This window comes from Gymnoscopelus braueri (genome assembly GCF_963280865.1).
Source record: "Gymnoscopelus braueri genome assembly, chromosome: 11".
In the NCBI taxonomy this organism is placed as follows: domain Eukaryota; kingdom Metazoa; phylum Chordata; class Actinopteri; order Myctophiformes; family Myctophidae; genus Gymnoscopelus; species Gymnoscopelus braueri.
Window position 1 is genome coordinate 3,134,777 of NC_137613.1, and position 22,816 is coordinate 3,157,592.

Sequence of the window (22,816 nt, forward strand, 5' to 3'; positions counted from 1 at the left end):
CCAGGGGATGTATATAGCAACATGAATCTTTTTATTTATTTAGTTTTATTATAAGTTTTTTAGAAAACTAAGGTCATGTGGGTTGACAGAAACAATGGGCCTCATTCACTAACTTGGTCATAAATAAGGTGTATATATTCTGACGTGTGATTCATGAAAGAGGGTTCAGAGCCATGATTTGTGTGGATCACAGGTGTATCTCATTTGTGTTCTAAAGTCACTAGTGTGCTCCCGTGTAGATCCTTTGTATTGTTCCACGCCCCATTTAACACTATAAAAGGCAACCAGAAATAACCCACGTGAAGAAAAAAAAACAGATCTGCCAAATAACAAACGAGTCAAGTCGCACCGCATTGACAACTTGTACATCTGTTCTGTCTGGAAGTGAGTCCCTCGATCGCACGATGGATCAGCTGAACGTTAATAAAGTAATGCTCTCATAATGACAATAAGAAGTTATAATGTTTAACACCACCACCAAATAATAGGCTAATAAAACGTGGAAAGGATATTATAGAAGCCTTTTCTATTAAATAATGCTCACATTTGACTGAGGTAACATTTTGACGCTGGAATCCAGGAACACCGAGATCCGAGATTATGGACCAGATCACACTTTATTTATTACTGAGGATAAACCTGTCCTTAGGATTAACAACATATCCTGTCCTACGTCAGAATGGTGAATGGATATTATGGACACAGCTAGATTTCATCCTTACTGTATCCTCATCAGATCATAAGACATAACATGATGTGATGTGGTCAATATTATAAATTAATAGCACAACATATGTTGTTGGCATGAAAGTCCAATATGTGAAACTGTGGCCACATTTGCAGGAATGGAAAACATCCAAAAGGACCTAATAATTCAGCTCTAAATGTGTCAACTGAAAAGAAATACTCGGTTGAATTTGCATCATGTCTACCATATGCATCCAAGCAATATATCTTTGACATATGTTTTTTTAATGTGTTGACATATACGAATGGTTTAAGGCATATAAGTCTGTTCCTGAGCAGACGTGAGTTTGAGTGTCCTCCCACATTCACGGTCAATAAAAGATGAATGAATACTGAACGTGGGAAGTCACGTATATGCACATAAGTACAAAATATGTGAGGAACTGAGCTTAGTGAATGAGACCCAATGCCTCACAACTCCTCACAACGCCTCACATTGTGACACATTGTGTGCTTGTAGATTGGCAATATTTAAAATATAGCCGATCTACAAGCTCACGTGTCACATTGAGACAGGTTGTGAGCTTGTAGTTCAGCTATATTTGAAACAAAATTTGCCTATCTAACAATTCACAACGAGTCACATTGAGACAGGTTGTGAGCTTGTAGATCAGCTGTATTTCAAACATAAAAAGAGCCAATCTACGAACTCACAAGGCACTTTTTGGGACGGCCACCTTGACCGACAGGATTATATTTTACCGGCCAAAGAATGAAGTGGGCTAGTAATATCTATCTACTCTATCATACTGTCACTTTCCAAAAAATAACTGAATAAAGTGGGCGTTTTGAACAGCTTGCGTGACTACGTCACACAGTATAAACACATTAATATATGTTTTGGGCTTTACATCTCATTCAACCTTAATTATGCAAAACCTACAGCTTTTGTTTTGTTTTGTTAATGTTAATTATGTCATCATGAATGATGGTACAAGGAAGGTTCATTACTTGCCTGCAATGTATGTGTGTCACCAACTTTCACCACTTTATCCATTGCAGACAGACAGACATAAAATAGTCTAATAACAGCATTTTCCCAATCGGCCACGGTGGCCTGTGATCTTTATAATTAACGGGCAATTCAATATTACATTTAATTGGTAAATACCGGCTAACGGAAACCCTGATCATGACGTGTGGTGAGCTTTTAGATAGACTATTACAAATTAAAAAAAAAATTGCTGATCTCAACTTGTCGCATTGTGACAGGTTGTGAGCCGATCTACAAGCTCACATCATGTTGCGTTTTGAGCCTTTACATCGGCTATATTACAAGAAATAGCAGATGTACAAGCTTGCAAAGCCTCGCATTATGAAGCGCTATGAGTTTTGGCTATATTTCAAAAACAGCCGATCTACAAGCTCACAACATGTTTTAATGTGACAGGTAGTGAGTTATTTCAAACATCAACAAGTAGAAGATCATGCTCATCCAAAGTAATTTAAAAAACTGAACTTATGGATCAATAATTATGATCCATAAGTTAAATGGTTTATTACCATCATGAATGTGATGTTTAAAGCCTGCTGGATCTTCCTCAGACCTCAATATATCAAACATAACAAAGATAGCCGATCTACAAGCTCAAAAGGATCACATTTGCGACACGTTGTGAGCTTGTATAGTTTGGCTTTGTTTAAAACTCAAAAGTAGAAGATCTACAAACTCATGAGTTACATTGTGACAGGTTGTGAGCTTGTAGATCAGCTGTATTTCAAACATAAACTCACAATATGTTGTTTAACGTGTGATGAACTTTTATATGAACTTTTACGTTTTCTAAACAGTGGATCTACAAGCTCACAACTCGTCACATTGTGACAGGTTATGAGCTTGCAGATTGGTATGTAGATTATCAATAATTGATATAAATAAAAATAGCCGATCTACAATCTCACCATGCGTCACATCATGATGAGTTGTGAGCTTTTAGATCGGCTATATTAGAAAATAAGGTAAAAATAGACGATCTACAAGCTCAAAAAGGGTAACATTGTGACGGGTTCTGAATTTGTATTTCCTCTATATTTGAAAAATACCACAAGCACACAACGTGTCACATTATAACGCGTTGTGAGCTTGAAGATGATTTATAGTTAAAAAACAGCTAATCTACAAGCTCACAACACCTCATATTTTGTACTTTTTAATTAATTAATCAATTAGCTTGCCGATATGCAATCGTTGTGAGCTTTTAGATCGGCTATTTTTCTAATCTAAACTATCCGATCTATCAATTTACAACGAGTTGCATTGTGACAGATTGTGAGCTTGCAGATTGGGTTGTGGTAAAAATCAAATAAATAGCCGATCTACTGCCTTACATCATGACAGCTTGTAGATTGGCTATATTTCAAAAACAGCGGATCTACAAGGTCACATGTTGCAATGTGACATGTTGTGAGCTTGTAGATCGGCTTGTAGATGTAAATACTGCAGTACAGAAAAAACATAAAAAAATAGAATGTAAATAATAAATAGAAATCTACAAGCTCACAACGCCTTGCATCGTGACACGTTGTGAGCTTGTAAATCAGCTTGTAATTCCTCCATATTTCAAAAATGACTAAAATAGCCGATCTACAAGTTAGCAACGCTTCACACCATGGTGTGAGGTGTTGCTAACTTATGCTGAATGTTTTCTATATAACACAGTGGTTTACAAACTGGGACCCAGGGGGGTCCCCAAATAATTTTGGGGGGTCCCCAGATGATTATCTTAATGTGTAACATTGTTTTCTCACTCAACAGTAAACAAACCAACATACAGTATAAGTGTATACAGGGTATCTGCACATTTATAATGTTACAATTTAAGGACTTTTAATACCTAAAAGGACTAAAAACCTTTTAATACCAAATTGGCCAAATTGTCAAATATTACGCACAAAAAGAGGTAAATATTGTGAAAATAGCCGATCTACAAAATAGCCGATCTATAAGTGGTAGATCGGCTATAAATATACTCTAAAAAATATCTACAAGCTCACAACGCCTTGTAGATCGGCTATTTTCACAATATTTATATGTGGAACCGAGTCAAACTAAATGTAATGCCTCAACTCCTACAACTACCCCACCCTGACAAGTGCTTGTCAGAGTGGGGGGTTCAAATATGATTATTTTGGGGGGTCCCCAGTTCAAATATGATTATTTTGAGGGGTCCCCAGTTCAAGTATGATTATTTTGGGGGGTCCCCAGTTCAAATATGATTATTTTGGGGGGTCCTCAGTTCAAATATGATTATTTTGGGGGGTCCCCAGTTCAAATATGATTATTTTGGGGGGTCCTCAGTTCAAGTATGATTATTTTGGGGGGTCCTATTTTCAGTACTTTTATTTCTACTCATCTACATTTCAAAGGCATATTGTACTTTTACTCCAATACAATTATTCGAACACTTTAGTTACTAGTTACTTGGAGGATTTTGATTATTCTTACAAAACATACATTAACTACATTAACAGCCCTATATACATTTCGGCCATTTGAAAATAGTCGATCTACAAACTCACAATGCATCTCCAAACAACGCATTGTGAGCTTGTAGATAAACACACACATAAACTTAATGTAAACATTTTCTCACAGAAAGTCACTTCTCACCTGGAGGCTTTAAGACATTCTGACTCACATTTACTGTGTTGTCGTCAGGCAGAAACCTTGTATCTCTGACACGTTGTGAGCTTGTAGATCGGCTATTTACACTATTTTAAAATGTTTTTAAAATGATATTAAAGGGATAGTTCACCCCCAAAATGACTTATTTTCTATGGATTACACCCCCCATGGAGACTTGAATTCATGGAGATTTTTTTAGTTTTTGTCTCATTCCTAAGACAATAATCTGATGACCGGCGGTGTCTCCGTTAGGAGACTCAAAGTGTCAACTTTGAGTCTCCTACCGGAGACATTAGCATCTTTCCACCGGTCATTAAACTATTGTCTTAGGAATGAGACAAACACAAAAACATCTTCATGAATTCAAGGCTTCATGGGGGGTGTAATCCATAGAAAATAAGTCATTTTTGGGGTGAACTATCCCTTTAAGAAAATAAATGTTATGGACATACAAGGTTTCCAGCCGACAGAGACGATACATTTTAATTATTTTGAGTGAAAACAAACAAACAAACAAACAGGTTGTGAGTTTGTAGATCAGCAAAATGTAAAAGAAATACGTGATCTACAAGCTTACAACACGTTGTGAGCTTGATCTCATATATTAGATGATGTATTTAATGTTTACTGTGTTGTTTTTCTATCAGATTTCCATCCTCTCACACTGGACACAAACACAGCACACATACAACTCTCTCTGTCTGAGAACAACAGAAAGGTGACATGGGGACAGAGGCAAACATATCCTGAACATCCTGACAGGTTTGATTACTGGCCTCAGGTTCTGTGTACAGAGGGTCTGACTGGACGCTGTTACTGGGAGGTAAAGTGGAGTGGAGAGGTTTCTATAGCAGTGACTTACAGAGGGATCAGCAGGAAAGGAAGTGGTGATGACTGTAGGCTTGGAAACAATGACAAGTCCTGGAGTCTGTACTGTAGAGCTGGTGGTTTCCGTGGTAACAGTTACACTGTCAGACACAATAGTAAGGACACTGTCCTCCCTGTCAGTCACTCTGGCTCCAACAGGGTAGCAGTGTATCTGGACTGGCCTGCAGGGACTCTGTCCTTTTATAAAGGGTCCTCTGACTCACTGACACACCTGTACACCTTCCAGAACACATTCTCTGAACCTCTCTATGCTGGGTTCAGGTTATACTCCTCCTCCTCCTCAGTGTGTCTTTGTGAGCAGAGATAGTCTCTCTGTGAGGATGACATCAGGTCACCATGGTTACTCAACATGTTTGAGTGAGTTTAGGTTGTCATGGTTACCACTGTTGGCAGGATACTTTGAGACTAGCTGAGTCTGACGTCATGGACTCCATATTTGGGCATGAGTGACTCATCATGACATCACAGTGACATCATCATGATGATGTAATAAGCAGCACAGTGACAGTCACACATTAAAGCTCCTGTAGATTTTTACCTTTGACCCCTGACCCCCATAATACAAGATTTGTGTTAAAAATGTTAAAAATGATATAATAAAACTAAAACATGCTTCCTAAAATAGCAGATCTACAATCTCACAACTCATCACATTATGACACATTGTGAGCTTGTAGATCTGCTTTTTTCCAATACCAAAGTAATACATGGATAAAGTGGTTACACTGAGTTTAACCCCCGGGGGCCCCTGTACCCTACATTGAGAACCAGTCATCTCTAAATCAGTTTAAACACTTTAACCTCTGTATAGGCTATATTATATTTGAAAATAACGGATCTACAAGCTCACAACGTGTCGCATCGTGACGCGTTGTGAGCTTGTAGATCTGCAACTTTTTTTAATAGTACGATTTCTTTTTAATATAATATATTTTAGAACATTACATCTTCTATGGGGGTCCGTGGCACAAATATGTTCAAATGGGGGTCCCTGGCACATATATGTTCAAATGGGGGTCCCTGGCACAAATATGTTCAAATGGGGGTCCCTGGTCAAATCCATATTAATGTCAAACTCTATGGTATAAATGAGTCATCACCACAGGGAGCTTTAGATCTTAGATTAGATTAGATAGAAGTGAACAAACCTCCACTCCATACATTTATAAATATGTATCATAAATACTGTCCATCAACACTGATGATGATGATGATGATGATGATGATGATGTAATTATCAGTGTCATATTGTGTCTCTTATGATACAAACTCATATTTTATGTAATATTTTATTTTTGATATTTCTACACAATATACAGAGGAAAACTGTATATTTGATCATGTAATTATGACAGTAATAATATTGTTTCTTGTATATATAAACCTTTATACTTTAACCACTTGAACCCCATATACTTTATTGACTGGGGTCCCCCAGGGTTCTGTAATTGGTCCCCTGCTTTTTCCCACCTCTACACCAGATCTCTTTGGTGAAAATAGCAGATCTACAAGCTATCTACTAGCTAAGATCTACGTCACAAAGTGACACATTGTGATCAGTGTTCATTTTGACAGCAAATTATAGTCATATTTTAGTCATTCTGAAATGTTTTAGTTTTAGTCTAGTTTTAGTCGACTAAATATCATAAGATTTTAGTCGACTAAAATGTATTTTTAGGGCCATGATGGCGTCGTAATGCCTGATTTATACTTGGCTGGTGCTAAAAATAGCCGATCTACAAGCTCACAACGAGCCTGTGGCGCGTTGTGAGCTTGTAGATCGGTTATTTTCAGAGTGCATGGACTTGCATGGACAATCACTCTGGATTCAAACATCTACTAAATGTGTTAATGAACTCAAATCAATCATTGTTTATTCATTGATTCATTATTACATCATTGTTTCCTCACTCATTCCATGATTGTGTTTTCATTGAATATGAATGTGATATTATTCTCATTCTTCACATGTTATTGTATGATCATGTGTAGAAGTATGAATAGTTTAATAAATGTATTCTTGACAGTCTGCCGTTGTTCCTGTGTATTGATATTCATAGTGTTGTCATGACAACATGGCCACAGCTCATTGGTCATGTATAATAACTACGTTGGATCCATTGGAACAAAGGTTATTATTTTTCCATTTCATGAAAAGGCAACACTGCTGATTACCTGCATTACACCTGCAGTAATCTGATTACCTGCATTACACCTGCAGTAATCTGATTACCTGCATTATACCTGCAGTAATCTGATTACCTGCATTACACCTGCAGTAATCTGATTACCTGCATTACACCTGCAGTAATCTGATTACCTGCATTACACCTGCAGTAATCTGATTACCTGCAGTATTCTACCAGGGAGGAAGAGGACAGATATTGAATGACCCCCAGAAGCAAAGATTTTAGTTAAAAATGTGTATATATATATATATTCAAAGATTTGTCATATTTTACGATTTTCTTTCACAAATAGCAGATCTACAAGCTCATAGCGCAGCACCGAGTGCCATGCTACGAGCTTGTAGATCTGCTATTTTTGAATCGCCAAATAAATGAATAATAAATGACACAGATGCGTTCCTGGATTGGTCTGTTCTTTCTCTCCAGGATCATGGAGGATCAGTGTTTGTCAGAGTTGTGTGAATGGTTTAGCTCAAAGGTCTTCAGTGTTTTACAGGCCAAGAACTCCTTATCTGAGAGAGAGAACCTCCACTACATGTCATAGATTTATACAACACTATCATTGTGTTTTGTGTTGCATTCATGTTAAAGTGCATTTTCAGACAGTTAACCTCTTAAATCCCCCCATATTTTTTTTACTGAAAATAGCAGATCTACAAGCTCACAACGCTGCGAGCCGTTGTGAGCGTGTAGATCTGCTATTTCCGGGCTAATGTTCCCCTCAGAATAGGGATGCTAGAGTTCAAGAGTCCAGAATCCATTACTTTTTAATGCTGTTTTTAGGTCAAATGTGTCACCACAATAAGCATGGCTCTGTGTTAAGGACTGTTGTATCTCCATTCTCCTTGAGGTGTTTGGTTTGATATAAAACCATTACTGTGTAAACATTTATCAACAAACTATACTACCAAAAATAGTAAATATTGTCCAAATTGTCAAATATTACATGCAACAATTTTGAAAATAGCCGATCTACATGCTCACAACGCCTCGCAACTGTAGATCTGCTATTTTCACTATGGAACCGAGTTAAACTAAATGTAATGCCTCAATTCCTACAATTCCAAGAGCTTATCAGGGTGGGGGGTCCCCAGTTCAAATATGATTATTTTGGGGGGTCCCCAGTATAAACATGATTATTTTGGGGGGTCCCCAGTACAAAGATGATTATTTTGGGGGGTCCCCAGTACAAATAGGATACTTTTGGGGGGTCTCACCCTGAACAGATTGAGAACCACTGCTATAATGGAGCGTCCATCAAGCTGTCTTTTAGCAACTGGAGATGTGAGTCTAGAACAGTGTGGCTTATTTTTTAGAAACATGTGACATTAATGTGACATAAAACACAAATGTCACATGTGTGTTTTATTATGCATGTTTCTTTGTGTGTCTTGGAATGAGCAGGAACTTACATTTTAGGAAAAGACCCGTATCCCACATGTCGCCACAAGGGGGCAAATCAGGTGGTTTTAGGAGGTCATGTGACATCATTCTTCAAGGAAGAGAGAAAGAACAACATCAGTTTGTCCCTGTTTGTTCAGGTAAATAAAGTATTAGAACATAAAACATGTTCAAAATAAGCTCTGTGATGTAAAACAAAGCTTGTCTTGAGGGTTTTACCAGAAATGTGGTGATTGTGTTTTAGTTTATTGTGTGTAGTTGAATCTAAAGGTCTAAGCAGTCAGATTGATGGCAGCCATTACTGCTGCTCACACACACACACACACACACACACACACACACACACACACACACACACACACACACACACACACACACACACACACACACACACACCCCTGTGTTTTGGTTTGTTTCACTTTTACAGTATTTGTGTTTCTGCCTTTAGTGTTTAAAGCTCCTGTTGTGTGTTTAATCCATCAGGACCGGGAACACATCTGTGTCATTGTTTTACATTTCTTTGGCTATTCAAAAATAGCAGATCTACAAGCTCATAGCGCGGCACCGAGTGCCGCGCTATGAGCTTGTAAATCTGCAATTTTTTGGGGAAATCGTGGGTCTTTGAATATATATTTTTAAAGGTAACATTCTGTAAATTATATTCTTTGCTTCTGGGGGATTCTACAAATGTCTTCTGAATCCTAACAGTTTAAAAAAAACAAAACATATGTTGCTATAATATCAGTGGCTCTGTAAAATGTTCACGATATTTAAAAAATAGCAGATCTACAGGCTCATAGCGCGGCAATGAGCTTGTATATCTGCTATATTTGAATAGCCAAAGAAATGTTAAAATGACACACAGATGCGTTCCCGGTCTTAAAGGGTTAACTCTTATACTGCCAACAACGTTTATAAACGTTATTTTTTTTAATCAAAAACAAAATAAAAACATTTCTAAAATTATTATTTATTTTTGTTTTTTTTCACGTTTTTTCGTTCTTCTCAAAGAACCAGGAGATACATTTTCCAAAAAGTTTCTGCTCCATTCACTTCAATGTTAATAAATAAACGGGGAATGTCCTATGTTTTACCTGGAAACATGCTGGCAGAGGTTCAAACTATTTATGAAAAACCCTGGCAGTGTAAGAGTTGTTAATATGTTAGTCTACCTTTAGTGTTGATAAATGTTTATTGTTGGTGTTGATAAAGTAGTTAATTCTCTCCAGTAGGGTCTTGTAAAGTGTCTTTCTAGTAAGTCAATACAGTATTAACTGTTGTCAGAGCAGAAGTATGGAATAATGTTAATTCATGTTTATGCATAAATAATAAGTTCATGTTGATAAAAACATGTAATAGTGAAGGATATGAAACATTGTCTTCTCCAGATAGACAGACTGTCTATGAGAGCTGAGATAGAACAGTATTTCAGCCTCTTGTTTTGCATTATTTGTCTTTTACAATCTTCCCAGAATGTCAGTCCACAGAGAACTAGTCAGTGAACGTGGCCCAGACTCCTCAACACATTAAAGCCGGGTAAGCATCTTTGTCATTTTTACATTACTTTGGATATTCAAAAATAGCAGATCTACAAGCTCATAGCGCGTCACTTCGTGCCGCGCTATGAACTTGTAGATCTGCTATTTTTGAAAATCCTGAAAATTTGTGCAAACCCTTTTCTTTTCCTTTTTGCAAGTGGTCATTTTTAACTCCGATCTGTGCTTCTGGGGGCCCCTGAAACATAACATTTTGAGATGGGGGTCCACGGCCAAATACATATCATTTTGGGGGTCCTTGACATGAAAAGGTTTTGAGCATCAATGATATAGAAACAGGTTTTTTTCAGAAAACTGTTAGGATTTAGAAGTCATTAAAGGGTCTTAAAGGGTTAACTAACACAAGGACAATAAGGTGATAGAATCCTAAAACCATAATATGTTCTACCAAAGGATGATATTTATATGTAACACAAGTGTCCATATAGAGCCACACACACACACACACACACACACACACACACACACACACACACACACACACACACACACACACACACACACACACACACACACACACACACACACTTTGGCTATTCAAAAATAGCAGATCTACAAGCTCATAGCGCGGCCGCCTTATGAGCTTGTAGATCTGCTATTTTTGAAAAATCCCTGTCACAAAATGTGTTTCAGAAAGGGGGTCCTCAGCCAAATACATGTCATTGTGGGGGTCCTTGACCTGACATTTTTTGAGAAGTAGCCTATTACTCTAGACTACATGCTGGATCTGCTTCATGTACAGCCTCAGTGTTTAGGGGAGCCTTAACACTGAGGCAGCCTCAGTGTTTAGGGGAGCCTTAACACTGAGAACGTAGCTCAATACAACAGTTAAAGCAGTGGCCTATTTTTGTCCTCTCGTCTGATTTAGATTGCTGGCCTGGCTCTGGTAGGAGGCACCAATTCAGAGAACCTGATCAGACGGATGCTGGCAACTGCTCTGACTAACGCCTTGGCCTGTCAGTACAACTGGGCTGGAAAGAAAGACAAGCGTTGCAGCAGCAAGAAGCCATTCAAGGAAACAGCAATACAAGACTGCATGTTTGGTGAGTTTCCTCCCCTGCAAACTACTTAATAGCTTAAGTTTAGGGAGTGAGGTGTGACTGATGGTGATTCAGAACATAATTATGCTCTTTGTGAGCCATATAGTACCGAGTTTGAATCTAACACTGTATTGCATGTCTTCCCTTGTTTCATGTCTCTCTGTAATCCCCTGTTGAAGAATAAAGCATGAAATGACAAAACTTAATCTAACAGAAAAGGTTAGGTTGGAATCAGGTGATGGTGAAAGTGCAAGCTATAAGAAATAAACCAAAAAAAGACAACCTAATTGGTGAGCTTTAGAGGTGCTCGGATGCAAATGTTATTACCTGGATAGAGCCAGGCTAGCCGTTTGCTCCTCTTTCCAGTCCAGTCTATTAGCTAACTGTCTGCTGACTGTAGCTTGTGTTACTGTACAGAGTGAGGGTGATTTTCTTATTAATATAACAGGAAGTTGTATGGGACACACACACACTCTCTCTCCCTCTCTCTTCCTCACTCTTATTTTTGTAATCTTGTCTTTCAGCTGCTGCTCGGCAGTTCGACCTCAAGCTGACCCACAAGGACTTCAGTGAAACTGTAAAGAAGTGTCTTGGTTCTGCTCCAGAGCGCGAGGGAGGCATCCCAAAGAACACAAGTGAAACGAGCGCAAGTCAAACTTAGGGTGCCCCGCCACACTCTATTGTGTTTTCCTTGTGCATACAGTACAAGGTTTACAGCCTCATGGACAATACTGTTCTTTCATTGACAATAGACTGTTGTTCTTACAGTCAAAAAGGAGTCAAATGTTTACAGATTCACAGATATTATAAGACTTGAAGCTTCAGGCTGTTCTTGTTGCAGTGTTTGGAGTTGCACTAATAGTTCTTAAACACCCTCTTTTTTTATGGGGGTATTTTTTGTGGCTATATATTTGCACATACGATGTGTCCTCTGCATTGACTATTTTACGCCGTTCGGGGAGCAATAACGGGTTAAGAGTCTTGCTCAGGGACACATTGCTGGCATGGCCTGGAATCGTACCTGGAACAACCAGGGACAGTATTTACCTGCATTCTGAAATACATTTGAATATTAAAACCATGTTTTCTGTCATTTTTAAGTTTGTTTTCATACATTTTTGGAAATATGGTAATGCAAGGTAATTTTGAACAAGCTAATAACCATGGTCTGCCAACAATACATGGTGTAGTGTGTGTTTACAAGTTTGGACCACTTTATTCAGTACAGTATTGATGTTGCATTAGTTAATGGTCTGTTAAGATGTAGACCTAGAAGCAGAAAAGTCATTGGTGAAAAACATTCACTTTCTTAATGTGTTACAGTATGCTTAGAAAAGTTGAATATCTCAATGTAAGATTGACATGTAGATTCCCATTTAGATGTGATATATTGTAGGAGTTGGATTCAAACTCGGTACTATATATGTAAACAGAGTTTAGGCTTTGGACTGATAGACACAGACAGAGATGTGTTTATCATGTGTGTTACAGCAGTGGTTGTAAAACCTTTTCATGTCAAGGACCCTCAAATGAATACAATGTGTGGGTATTATATATACAGTGTGAAGCTTGAGCTCTTGAGTGTTTTAGTTGGTTATTAGTTTGGCTCATTGTTTGTGAATTATCATGTGGGTTCATTGTTCATGTCAAATGAAATGTAAAAGTGTCCTGTAAGTCCATGTGGGCGGGGCTTCCTTGGAAGCATGACACTTTAACAAAGACAAATCAATCATATATATACTGTATATTTGGCCGCAGACACCCACCTGAAAAGGTTTTGAAAAACTTTCTAAAAGATCTACAGATCATGCCAATTGCTGATCTTGTAGATCTGCTATTTTCAATTAGTTGATGTATGTAGGTCTGAAGTGGCTAAACTGATTTTGATGCTATATTAACACATTTTGGGGGACCCCGTGGAACCCCCTCAAGGACCCCCGGACCCCACTTTGAGAATCACAGTGTTATTGTAAACTTTGATTACAGGTCAGTCAGTAAACACTGAAGGAGAGCTGTGATGGTTCTTTATCAAGCTGCTGCAACACAGCTTATTCATCCTTTCTTCATGTTCTGTTGATCTGTGATGTACAAACTGTATTCACATCACTGTTGATTTAGATTTAGTTTTAGTCGTAGTCTTTTGAATAAAATGTCATAATTTAGTCATCTGAAATGTTTGAGTTTTTGTCTAGTTTTAGTCGACAAAATATAAGATTATAGTCGAATAAATCTACAGTTTATTTAGTCGACTAACATGTATCTTGGCGGTGTCTTGATGGTGTCGTAAAGGCTGATTTTACCGGTGACGTCATGAACGAGTGAGGACGCTCGCAGACACCTCTCCTCTGAGCGACAAACATTTTACATAAATGTAGCGTTCAATAACTTTTGAAAACAGTGAACACCAACTAAACCGACTTTAAATGCCAACAAAGCCAACAGCCAAGCAACACGGGACCCGTGGGGCAGCCAGGAACATACCAGAGAGCACCGACACCCCGCCGGCCAAACAAGCCACAGGTGACGGCGATAACATGGGTGAGGAGGTGATTAATGCTGTTCGCACTGAGGTCGGAGCCATAAAAACTGAATTAATGGTCGAATTCCGGGCAATCGCCCAAACTATACGCGAGGATATTGTGAAGGAACTTCGTTCTACTCTGACCCAGTTGCAAACAACAGTGACCGGCCATACTAGTAAAATTGCCGATTTGGAAACTTCACAAAACGACGTTACAGATAGGCTGGTCACTTTGGAGAGTCAATGTGCTGCTCTGGCCGCGGACAACGCCAAGATTAACGCCGCCTTGGATACACAAGAAAATCTCAGCAGAAGACAGAACATAAGGGTCGTGGGCCTACCTGAGGGCGAGGAGGGTTCTAACCCCAATACCTTCATTGGACCCTTCTTGAATGAAATCCTGGGTGAGGTAATTATTCCCAACGCCGAGGCCATTGATAAAGCACATCGCCTCCCGTCATTCAAGCAGCCTGCAGCCTCAAACAAATTCCCGAGGACCATGATTGTGAGACTGCACTACCTTCAAATGAAGGAGAAGATTCTCCGAGTATCCAGGGAACGAGGACAACTCTCATACAAGGGACAAAGTATCAAGTTATTCCCGGACCGGTCAGCCGCGTTGAACCGACGCAGGGCGCAATACAACACCGTGAAAACTCGACTCAAAGAAGCCGGCTTGGATTGCGGCGTTGTTCACCCTGCAAAACTACGCCTAACGTTCCAGGGAACTGTCCACACCTTTGATACCCCCGAAGCAGCGCTCCACTTCTTCGAAACCACAATTAAACCTACTATTGGAGTGGTAGTGGACGAAGAGGAACACTGACTACCTAAACTCCGTTAAACTGATCTCCTTGTGATAGCTTTTTTTTGTTTTGTTTCTCTCCTTTTTTTTTTTTCTCTCTTTACGGGCTGGTGTTGCTCTCTGTGTTTTCTTTTTTTCTTTTTTCCCAGGAGGGGGGAGGGGGGACTTTGGCTTTCTTTTATTTTTATTAACCGCAACTAAACAATCGAAAAGACACATTCTACCCCTGCCACGTCATGGGCCCCACTCTACAAAAAAGGATATTAAACAATAGGGACCGAATTGCACGCGCCACCCAAGGATATCATTGACTCTACCTTAACCGGGCTGAAAGTGACGGTAAGCTATCGGCCGCCCGATTAACTTTTAGTTTACAGCAGGGCATCTACTACAAATGTAAACGACTTGAGCCGGGTGTCCTTTGGAATGTATTAATGTTGCTGCTTCTCGGTCTTTAGTGAAGAAATATGTGTTTGTGTGTGGGTGCATGAGTGTACAGCACACACACGTGTGTATTTATGTGGGTGTGTGTGTGTGTGTGTGTGTGTGTGTACGCACACATGCATACACAGGCACGGGTGGGTGTGTACGCCTATCCATATGGACGGGGATGTGCGTGCACGCGTGCGCATATGGATATGGGCACATGAGGGTATATATATATATTTTGCCTACACGTTTTCCATCTTTTTACTATGTGTATTACTAAGACTTTGGCACAAAGAAGATCTGGGATGCTCACTAAATCCTCAGTTTGAGTAAACTATAGAACGCAATAATGACTTAAACGGGCTGCCTAGATCATAATACTAATTAAATTGAGTATCCGGGGTGATATGCAACCAGTATGCCATTTTGCGGATGCATCTCTTTCTCTTTTTTTTCTTAAATATATATTTACTTTTATTTCTTTATCTCGCTATGGTTTTGCTTTCTCTCAAACTGACTAATGCGAGAGGGAACAAAGTTGGCTAAATCCCAACGCACTACGGGGGGGGGGGGGGGGGGGTGAGAGAGGGCTCTCACCCATGGTGTGTACACCGCGGTCCCTTCCTCCTCCTCCCCCGCCGACACGTAACATCCTGTGTGAATAAGTATCAAACCCCCTCATCCCTGTCCACTACTTAGTCTTTACTGCAAAACATGGAAATGTTTTATTTTGAAAAAACTTCTGTGCTTCTAGCTAACGCCTAGCTTCCTGTGTTTATCACAGCAGTGACGCACTAGCATCTATACCATAGAATTACAGACCCAGCTCAGAAATTGTGAAACATTGCTCTCTACCGCCCCCCCTCCTCACAGTGGCAGTATTGGATTACTGTTGCTTTATTGCCCAACTAGGTTACAATTCCAAATGGCACTCTTTCAGAGCCATCTGGAATCTATTTTCAAGCCACTCTCTTCTCTTTTGGACAGTAAACTAAGCTTTCAATATATGCTACTTACTTCGACTAAAAAGTTGGACCCCAAAATATTAGTTTGATTAATCAACTGCTGTAAATTACAATCTCTATGTGAACTTGAAAAATTTAGATACTGACTATACTAATGTACTGTGGTTACATCACATATAAATATTACGACATTTTCAGTTCATGTAAGAGCATACAAGCCACCATAAAACATACACTTACAGCTCCCATTGGTTAAGAGGGTACTAACAATAGAGGCCGCATATTATTTCACTATGCTGAATGTTAATGTTTTTCTTATGGTGACATTTTTGGTTTTACGGTTTTTATTTTCAGTTATTTATTTATTTATTCATTGTGCTTTTTGACTTAATCCCCCTGCATACAGTTTTCACTACGCTGAATGTCAATGTTTTTCTTATGGTGATATTTTTGTTTTTATTTTTATTTTTCAGTTATTTATTTATTCATTGTGCTTTTTGATTTAACCCTCCTTCACACCACCTCTCTCTTTAGGGTTAGACCGGTTCACTATCAGCAGTGGCATTGGTTCTCCTTTTTGTTATTATTCAGGTAACTTCCTGCTGCCTTCACACTCTAAGGCTGGACCTTGTGATGCTATGCAACACAGGCTTCAACCATATGATTATTATTTATTTATTTTAATTTATTTCTTGTGAATAGATGTGACCGGTTTACATTTCTGACCAGACAGTTGGTTGTTGTTCAGCCTACTCTACTATTATTATTATTATTAATAATAATATTACTATATACATACATTCTTTTTGTTCCCTTGCTTTTTTGTTTCGTTTTATCTCCTATCTCTTTCTCTCTTTCACTCGCCTCTTTTCTATGACCATCTCTAGTGATCAGGCGGGGGGGGGGGGGGGGGGAGGAAGGGAAGAATGAAAAAAAAAAAAAAAAAAAAAAAGGGAACTTATAAAAAAAAAAAAAAAAAAAAAAAAAAAAAAATTATAATAATGGAAAAATTGCTACTTTTAGTTATACTCAGAGGAGTCACTCTGCTAGTCTCATGACAGACTGCGATACCAGCGCAGTTGTTTATTGTGATAGGTTTTTGGGGTTAATGTGCTTTCAATGGGAAGGCATAAGGGGAGGATGGGAGGGTCCTGGGGGCAGAGACTTATGCTTTTTTTGTTGTTGTTTTTATTTTTATTTCATTTTCTTCTTTCTACTTTTCCCCCACCTGTGTGTGCATAGTTCCAGCTTCGGCCTGTATCACCTAAATCCCACATGACTGAAGTAAACACCATTCAAAGTAATATTCGCTTTATCTCCTGGAATGTCAAGGGGTCGAACAAGGCTACTAAATTAAATAAAATAATGTCTCATTTACAACACTTAAAGGCCGACATTGCTTTTCTCCAGGAGACACATTTGTGCTCACCTGACGTCTCACGACTCAGAAGGGGCTGGGTAGGACAGCTATTTCACTCAAAATTTAATTGTAGGGCCAGGGGGGCGGCCATCTTAATTAACAAAAACACTCCCTTCGACTTACATAGTCTCATAGCCGACTCCAATGGCCGTTATGTCATTGTTTCAGGTCTACTCCACAATATTTCGGTAGTCTTGGCTTGTGTATACGCTCCCAACTGGGATGACATTCAGTTTATCTCAAATTTCTTCTCCAAACTACCAGTTATCGACAACAGCTTTTTAATTATAGGTGGTGACTTTAACATGGTCCAAAATATCACTCTCGACAGGTCATCTACCAGAGTTACAACTTCCTCCGGCTCTGCTAAGGCCCTGGCCTCCCATACAGAGCAGCTGGGACTGTCTGACCCTTGGAGGTTTTGCTTTCCATCAGCCAAAGCTTACTCATTCTTCTCTCACCCACATCACACATATTCTCGGATAGATTTCTTCCTCATGGATGATAGACTCTTATCTAAGGTTAAATCATGTGAGTACCACAGCATTGTCATATCGGACCATGCTCCTACCTCCATGGAGATCAATCTATCCAGAAGTTACGTCCCAAGTAGGCAGTGGCGCTTTAACTCTCCGATGCTTTCATGCAACGACTTTAAGGAGTTCCTGTCCTCTCAAATTGAATCCTTCCTTGAAATTAATAAAACCCCTGATGTCTCCCGCTCCACAGTGTGGGAAGCACTCAAAGCCTGCACACGCGGTCAGATAATCTCCTATGTCTCACACGCCAGAAAGCTAGAAACTGCTAAACTCTCTGAGATTTCAGAAGAAGTGTTAAAAACAGACAACCAGTATGCGAGGAATCCAACTCCGGCTCTGTACAACAGACGTCTTCAACTTCAGGCAGAGTTTGATATGCTATCAACAAGTCAAGCTGAACGCCTTCTGCTTAAATCCAGACAACGCACTTTTGAGATGGGGGACAAAGCCAGTAAACTCCTGGCCTATCAAGCTCGCTCAGCTGCAGCTTCCAGACTAATAACCCAAATAAAATCCTCCACCGGTGTAGTTCTCTCAGATACAAAGGACATAAATGAAACCTTTGTTAAATTCTATTCCGAACTTTACTCGTCCGAATGCCCCCCAGGTATTTGGGATGAGGACGAGGACAATCCCCTTGACAAATTACCCTACCCCGTATTAGACAACACACTATCCAATAATCTTGACGGCCCAATTTCATTGTTAGAGATCGAGGAAGCAATACAATCTATGCAAAATGGCAAGTCCCCGGGCCCCGATGGATACACTGCAGAGTTTTACAAAACATTCTCCCACCTCATCTGCCCGGAACTGCAAAGCATGTACAACGAATCGTTTTCGAAAGGCAGATTGCCCGAGACTTTATACCAAACATCTATCTCTTTGCTACTTAAGAAAGATAAGGACCCACTTCTCTGTAGCAGTAGGAGACCGATTTCACTCCTAAACGTGGATCAAAAGATCTTGGCCAAAGTTCTTTACAATCGTCTAGTAGCTGTGATTCCTAACCTAATATCGACCGACCAAACAGGCTTCATTCAAGGGAGACACTCCTTTTCTAACACAAGGCGTCTGATGGATATAATTCAAACACCACCCTCTGAATTCCCCGAAGTTGTCCTCTCTCTGGACGCAGAGAAGGCCTTCGATAGGGTAGAGTGGACCTACCTCTTCTTTGTCTTAGAAAAAATGGGTTTTAACCAGAATTACATATCATGGATTAAACTTCTATACGCAGCTCCCATGGCCTCAGTCATCACAAACGACCTTCACTCACCTTTCTTTCCCCTTAAACGGGGAACGAAACAAGGTTGTCCCTTATCCCCGTTGCTCTTTGCGATCGCCATCGAGCCCTTAGCTATCTGGCTCCGCAGTGAAACAAGGTTTGAGGGAATTGCGAGAGGCGGGACTACCCATAAAGTATCCCTTTATGCAGACGACCTACTTTTATATATATCCAAGCCAACATCCTCTATCCCCGTTATCACGTCTATACTGGAACAGTTCGGTAGATTTTCAGGGTACAAACTTAACTTTCAAAAAAGCGAATTATTTCCTATAAATCCAGCGGCTACAAGAATTCCCCAATCACTCCTCTCTTTCAAATGGGTGGACAGGGGGTTCAAATATTTGGGCATATTCATTGCTAAGTCACTCCCCTACATGTTTAAGGAAAATATTCTCCCACTACTAGAACGCTGCAGGACAGACTTTAAACGGTGGTCCACGCTGCCGTTATCACTGGTTGGCCGCATCAACCTTGTAAAGATGACCGTTCTACCTAAATTTTTATACTTTTTTCAACATATTCCAGTATTCATTAAAAAGAGCTTCTTTACAAAACTTGACCAGATGATAACATCCTTCCTATGGGGAACCAAGCCTAGGCGCATTAAGAAGGCTTATCTTCAACGGCCGAAATCGTTGGGTGGGATGGCACTTCCAAATTTTATCTACTACTACTGGGCATGCAACATCCTAAAGATCACTCACTGGGTTAACCTAGAGAACATTGCTCTCTGGGCCCAAATGGAAATAGCCTCTACCCAGCAATCTCTCCAGTCACTAATATGCTCAGGTCTTCCACTCGTATCTGTAGTCAGTTCTATGCCTTCGGTCATACACACTATTAAAATCTGGACACAATTTAGGAGGCATTTTGGCCTCAAAAGCCCATCCTCTCTCTCCCCGATAAATCGTAACCACCTGTTCAAACCCTCGTGTACCGATCCCGCCTTTCAAACTTGGGTCGACAAGGGGATCAGATCCATCAAAGACCTATATAACAATGGGATTCTAGCACCATTCTCATACTTGACCGAGAGATTCAGTCTGCCCAGTTCCCACCTATTTCGCTATTTCCAGATCAGACACTTTCTACAAAAACAATTTCCAAATTTCCCAAACCAGCCTACTCACTCGGTAATTGACTCTATAATTTCTTTGAATCCCAATACAAAGGGCACAATTTCAGAGATATATACTCAACTAAATTTAATAAACCCAGAGACTCTTAACCGTCTTAAAATAGCATGGGAGCAAGACCTGGGGGTGGAACTGCCTGATGCGACATGGGAGATGGCGTTGAGGCTAGTCCATAGCTCCTCAATTTGCGCCAGACATAGCCTTATACAATGTAAGATTATTCATCGTGTTCATTACACCAATGCGAGACTAGCAAGGATATTTCCAGATATTAGTGACGAGTGTAATCGTTGCAGACAATCCTCTGCGGATCTGACACATATGTTCTGGTCATGCCCTCGACTACAGGTCTTTTGGACAGATATATTTAAATCCTACTCCGATATATCAGGTGTACCCATCCCACCCAACCCCTTAACAGCCCTATTTGGCGTTCCTCCTGGGACTAATATCCCTCAACACTTTAAGAGAATAATTTCTTTTACCTCTCTTCTAGCAAGACGTCTCATACTCCTTAAATGGAAACAAGCTTTTCCACCCACACATAACAGTTGGATAAAGGATGTACTATTTTATCTCAAGCTTGAAAAAATTAGATTCTCACTTAATGGTTCTTTGAGAACTTATAATCAAACATGGAGGCCTCTTGTGGACTATGTAAGGACCTTGACAGTAACCCCGGAGGAAAGCGATACTTGAATTATGGAAAGGTGAAAATATAGACTTGTGTACTGTCCATGTGAGCTGATGTCTGTGCGCACACAGGTGGTCCCCCCCCTCCCCCCCCCCCCCTTTATTTTGATTTTTTTATTTTATTTTATTTAAAAAAAAAATAATTCATTGGCAGTTGTTTTTTTTTTTTTGTTGTTGTTTTTTTTGCTCTGTTTTTAGTTTTTTTGGCTTTCCTCCTTCTGCTTGTAGCACTGTCTCAGTAACCGGGAAGAGTGGGTGGGTGGGAGGGCGAGTGGGTGGGCGGGAGGGAAATGTGGGGTACCTATGTACAATATACATGCCTGTAATTTGACTTTACGAATGTTGTCCTCATATGGGAGGAAAAATAACCTGCAAAAAAACCAATAAACAGATATATAAAAAAAAAAAAAAGGCTGATTTTACACTTGGTTGCATGCTGAAAATAGCAGATCTACAAGCTCGTAGATCGGCTATTTTCAGAGGCAACACCCGAGCCCAACTAAACATAAAATTACTTGTCTTCTAGTGTGTGTGTGTGTGTGTGTGTGTGTGTGTGTGTGTGTGTGTGTGTGTGTGTGTGTGTGTGTGTGTGTGTGTGTGTGTGTGTGTGTGTGTGTGTGTGTGTGTGTGTGTGTGTGTGTGTGTGTGTGTGTGGTTGATGGTGACCTGAAACTCATTTCTCTCCAGGTAATTATGAGTTGTGTTTGATTGATGTCTTCCAGAACAAGCTGCTCCAGTCACCACAGGAACAGTAGAAGCTCCACAGAAACCATGACATCCTTACACTGTTTCTCATACTTTTACTAGTAAGCCCATTTCAGGCCCTATACAATTGGCTGGGGTGGGGGGGGCAAATGACAGTAAAGTGACCAAACTATATACAAACTGGTCAAACATCGGTCAAATTGTCAAAAATGTGAAAATAGCATATCTACAAGCTCACAACGCAAGGTTTTGTGAGCTTGTAGATCTGCTATTTTCTGTAACTCAGAGTGTACAAATGCAACAACAGTTTGTGACCTCTCAGAGTTATGGGGGGGGGGGGGGGGTCACCGAGTGCAGCGCTATGAGCTTGTATATCTGCTATGTATTTGGAAAATCATGAACATTTGTGCAAATCTTTGAATATATATTATAAAGCAAACATTTTGAACTCAAACCTAACTTTAAATTTGCTTCTGGGGATTCTACAAATGTCTTCTAAATCCAAAATTATATGTATGTGGCCGCAGACCCCCATCTCAAAATATTGTGTTCCAGGGACCCCCAGAATCAGAGATTTGAGTTATAAATGCTTTAAAACACACACATATATATATTATTACTTATTCCAACTAGTGTTGGAATGCTTTAGGATTTTAAACCATTCCCTCTTTAACGCATCGGTCCCCCAAAATTGTATGTTTTTGGCCGCCGACCCCCATCAAAACACGTTGTTCCAGGGACCCCCATCAAAACACGTTGTTCCAGGGACCCCCATCAAAACACGTTGTTCCAGGGACCCCCATCAAAACACGTTGTTCCAGGGACCCCCCATAAGCAAACACTTGGGTTAAAAATGTAGTTTCACA

General features: G+C 39.8%; 1 protein-coding gene and 1 long non-coding RNA gene across 2 annotated transcripts in view; one reads left to right on the top strand and one right to left on the bottom strand.

The window, feature by feature from the left end:
* Positions 1-22,816, top strand: part of LOC308094999 (NACHT, LRR and PYD domains-containing protein 12-like) — a 518,863-nt gene that overhangs the window by 145,772 nt on the left and 350,275 nt on the right. The gene's annotated exons all lie outside the window — the stretch shown is intronic.
* Positions 6,224-7,735, bottom strand: LOC308095050. Its single transcript, XR_013934022.1, has 2 exons — positions 7,610-7,735; positions 6,224-7,562 (listed from the first exon to the last, which is right to left on the bottom strand). It is a non-coding gene; the product is annotated as an uncharacterized lncRNA (long non-coding RNA).